At 32.4% G+C, this 5,153-nt stretch overlaps 1 pseudogene; it reads right to left on the bottom strand.

Annotated features, from left to right (window-relative positions):
* Positions 1-1,742: 1,742 nt before the first annotated feature.
* LOC118682137 (tigger transposable element-derived protein 6-like) lies at positions 1,743-2,975 on the bottom strand (annotated as a pseudogene).
* Positions 2,976-5,153: the final 2,178 nt, after the last annotated feature.

Here is a 5,153-nt window from a genome sequence, read left to right as displayed (position 1 = left end):
GAGCATTGCAAGCCCGCTTTTCTGCATCCGCATCGCGAACCACAACCACTCTTGCAGTTGCAGAAAATTGTATTTAGCAAATGTTCTGGAGCAGGTGGTAAAATTGTCATGATAGGCTCCAGAAAATCGTTTCGCATTGCCCAACCCCATACCTGGGGTTCCAAATCATGCCCTAACCAAGTTTGAACTTGATAATATACACGTTCGAAATGTTGATGAGGAGCTGCACTTGTTGGTGGAATATTTGAAAGCTGCACAGGTTTATTAAGTTTTGTAGACTTGACGTAATGCATATAACGAAGATCATCGATACTTTTCACAGACGGAGCATTATAGACTGCCAATAAGGTTTGAGTTCCACTCTCTAATATTCTCTGGGCCGAACAAATTTCTTCCTCAAATGCTGCAGCTAGTTCATCCAAATTGGTCAGTTTCTCAAAAACTTTTAAAAATGTTTTTTTCCCTTTTTAAAAAGCGCAGAAGTTGTGTCACATCCACTTAATGAAGAAGAAATAAAATATTGGTTTTGGAATGAGGATAATTATCAAAACTTGTAGTCGAGTATATCTCCGTTTTTACATTGCCTTTCCCAACTTTTTTAAAGAAAATTTCTTGTTCGTAAGACAGAAACAAAGAGAAGAGGTCGTAACTATACAATATACTTGAACATATGTTCCTACTGGCTATAAATAGAAAGGTCCGTAGTGTATAATAGGGACCCGTATAATTTCCAAGTATAATTTTTGACGTATTGGAAGGATTTTAAAATTTACAGATTTTAAAGAAGATGCATTTAATTATTTTCTAATTAAAATGTCATTAGTGTTAATGGGAATATGTTGTAAATATAGTAAGATTTAAGTTTTTCCCTTCATTATTTTTTAATTATAGGAAACGGTTATTGAATAGATAAAGATTTAAGGCATGAAGAAAATAATAAAATATAATATAATAGTTAATAAAAATTGACAAATATTTATAATCATTGATTTATCGATAGTTCATCAACTATATATGGCGCGTTTTTGATCGGAGGCACCGGTGGACCTGAAGTGATGCTGTGACCGCGCGCTCTAAGCCCTCTATCTCGAAAACGGTTCACCGGATGAAAAAAATTTTTAAACAAAATTTGTAAAGAATTTTGTATTCTACAATATTGATAATAAATACCAATAGCAAAAAACCCATAGGAAATGAGATATTTACAAAAAAAGCGCAAAAAGCCGATTTTTGTGACCTTTGACCTTGAAATTTAATAGTTGCGTACACCCTACCATATGTAGGTTTTGAGACAACTTTTAGGGTGTCAATATACAAGTATTTACAGACTTACAGCTGGGTATCTGAATTCCGAGATTCTTACCTAATTTAAGCTTAAATGACTGGACTAATAGTGAATTTGCTCGGGACCTGAAAAACACTTCCCTAATTAGAAACTTTATTATATAGAAACTATGATTTTATTTTTGATTATATTTAATAATCAGTAAGTTTGGTTTGAATTACACTCTACCAATTTCCATTTTTAACAAAATGTTCTAAATCACTTAGAGAGTAGAAAACATTTATCTGTTACTCCTCATCTCCACAAAGATTCCGATTAAGTTAATGAATGAAGAAACTTGCCCTCATGTAGGTAATCCCTCATCAGTATCTGCCAAATCACCTTCAGCGTTATGTGAATATGTAAAAGTAGAAATATTGTTTATTACATTTTTGTTTGATTATAAAATGATAAATATTTACCAAGTATTCTCTTCATCTCAATGCTCAGATGGATTCTGCATGGTATCTTTTGAAAATCCTGCCTTTGTAAAACAGTTGGCAGTTGTTCCTGGTTTCACATAGATATTCCATACAGTGCTTAAATTTTGAATAAGTTCCAGTTAAGCCAATATATTCAATAAAATTCATTTTCTGTAATGTTGTTTCATGTTATAGATAATGCCTTGGTCCATTGGTTGCAGTAATGAAGTCATGTTGAGAGGAAAATAACCAGTGCAGTTATCCACAAAAAGGAATACCTTCCTGTTTTGATCAAACTTTTTTTTTCGAGGTTTAGAATATAACTACAACCTCGTGAAAATCTCACAATCCATGCTTTTTTGTTAAGTTCATAATCGACATCAAAAGATTTTATTGACGTAAAGCACCTCGAAATCTTGGCCTTACGACTACAAGCAATTTAAGCGTTTCAGATCCGGTCATATTGATTTCTATCAGGACAATGATTCTTTCCTTGCTTTGTTTTCCACCAAAGCATTCATTTTTGAATGTCAGTGTTTTGTTTGCAAGCATTTGAAAAACAAAATAGTCTCATCGGCATTAGAGATGCTGTTTGCGTTGTAATTTTCAATCAATTTTGGTAAAACATTTCTTATTCATTCTTCACGATTTTGTTAGAACTTTTCCTACATAACAATACCATGTCATGTTGAACTTGTCTAACCAACCTGTTCTTGCCTCAAATTCATGGTGTCTTAGTGCTTCAGGAAAATCTCTGGCCGTTTGCATCAATAATAATCCAGATAAAGGAATATTTTTATCACGTGCAACGGCTATCCATTTTAGTACTGCTTCATCAATATCATCAAACTAGCAAATTCGAAATCGTTTGCGTTTGATGCTTACTGTCTCATCATCTGCATCTTTTAAAATCACTTCTTTAATTTTAAAGTATTTGAAAATGTGGTAGGAAGAATTTTAAACTTATAAGCAGTATCTTTTTTTGTCGTCTCTTAATTAACTTTGTTAATAATCAATAATTTTTTCTTCAAGTGAAATGCTGCTTCAACGCGTTATTTTAACTTGAGTCCCTGAATACAACAGCGATAGTGGAAATCTCTATTTTTGGGATTCCCCTTATTACACTTTATCAACTTGTATTTCTGGGAACACGCAGATAAATCTTGAAATTAAAATAAACATAAACAAAAAAACGAGAAAGCTTGATGTCTTATTTTTGTCAATAAGACATTTCCTCATCAGCTTGCTGTAATGTAGCTTAAGCAACAACAATAATAACAAAGCTTTGGGCGGCAAATCTGTAAGTATTGATCTAAAATATTTCTTATTTATCTGTAAAGATATATGACTTTAAATTTGTTCAGATAGTGTGTTAATACTTTAGCAAAAATCGATGCGAAATTTCATGAAGATTTCTCCTCAAATGGGAAAGTTTTCCATACAAGAACTTTATTATTTTCCTTCAGTTTGTATGTCAGCTATATACTATACGGCGGTTCCGATAAACGAGCAGCTTCTTGAAGAAGACAGATAGACATGGTTAAATCAACGCATATACATACATATTTATCTTATAGGGTTTCCGACGTTTTCTTGAGGGTGTTGTAGACTTTGTAGCAAACTAATATACCCCGTTCACGGTATAAAAACAATTAAAAACCCTAGTCTCCCCTTAATATAGTGTTTAAATGAGTTAAACTCCCTCCTCCAAGTACACCACTCTACTCGGGAAAAACTGGCGCCCCCTAATAATGCCCACCACATACTCATCAATACACCACACCAGATGATACCACACAGGAAAACACAACATACTATCTTTACATTCGCTTATCGTCTACGGGCCTGAGCGCCACATCAACTTCCCGCTTTTTTTCATCGACTCGCTAGCGATCAGATCTTCGAGCACCCGCCTAAATCGACTCCCTTTTTTAATAATTTTGCCAACGGTGAGTGAAGTTAAAATTAACTTATTAATTAATTAATCATGGTCCTTCGAGCCATAGTGAGCGGCACTATGGAGTAACAAAACAAAACAAAAAAAAAAGTGAAGTGGCTAAACGTTAATATATACATGCAAACGAACAAAAACTATGTATATATATATATAACAAGTGACTAAAAAGTGCTGTGGAGTGAACTGACATACATATATACATAGAAGAAGAAAAACAGATTGTTAAAAAATTAATTTAAAAAAAAAGAAGAAGAAAGTGTGGAGTGACACAAACATATGTACAAGAGGTAAAAACAACAATTATAAAAAAAAAAACGGACGCGAAATAACACAAAATTTCATACGAGCGCGAATAGCAACAAAACCACAACAAAAATACATACATAATTAAAAAAATGAACGGGCGCAAGTCAAAACTAACAAAAAAAACATAATCACCTCAAAAGGACACAACAACAACCACACCAGCCTAAATCAGCACTGCGAAGCAGAAATTGGGAGAGAGCCACAAGCGGAAAAAGCAACACACAAGTATACCATACACACATATGGTATACAATATTGTCCCCAAAACCCCTTGGTGGACCCCAAAGTGAGTCGTATCGTTTCCTATTCCTTTATTTTATCATGCATATATGTATGTAAAGATTACAGTTTTATATATATAGAACCTGTAATAACAAATACGTTCACCAAACTACAACAGTTCGGTAAAATATATATATAATATATATATACCAACATAAAGATGTATTATTAAGAACAACAATAATTCAATGCCTATTTATGCTTAGCTTCGTGTATTCAAATACACCATCAAGAAACAAAAATCAAAAACGAATTCAAGTATATACTTGCAAATTTCTCCAGCCCTTGTGTTTAATAAAGCAATAAGCAGGATTGCACATAATAAGTAAGCAAAGGCAAAATAGAAAATCTAAAACAAGACAGAGAAACAAATAAAAACACAACAAACAAACATACATATATGCATATCGAAATAACGCTTATATATCACATCTCTCTTTATCGTTAAATATATATTTTTAATAAACATATATACATACAAAAATATATTTACAAAGTGCATACGATCAAATACCTGCACATTATTTACTTTGCTTTGGCGCTCTCTTCGCTGTGCGAGCCTACATACATACGTATATATACACATTTATATACACAAACGGCGATTAATATATCTGTAACTTTATACCCTACTTTGGGACCTTATAAAGTTATTTAATATCCATTTCAAAAAAGAAACAATTATCATAAATTTCGAATATTATCAAACGGCGATAAAACAAATATAAACGAATTTATTAAAAATTAAAATTATTAAAAACAAAAAAAAAACATTTTTTCCAACAACATACTTACATTGATATGTTACATATATATTTACAATTTTACATATATTCAAAGTCCTCATAGGCAATTATCCGGC

This window comes from Bactrocera oleae, chromosome 4 (assembly GCF_042242935.1).
Source record: "Bactrocera oleae isolate idBacOlea1 chromosome 4, idBacOlea1, whole genome shotgun sequence".
NCBI classification, from domain to species: domain Eukaryota; kingdom Metazoa; phylum Arthropoda; class Insecta; order Diptera; family Tephritidae; genus Bactrocera; species Bactrocera oleae.
The sequence above is the reverse complement of the archived record's forward strand: the minus strand, read 5'-3'. Positions and strand labels throughout refer to the sequence as shown.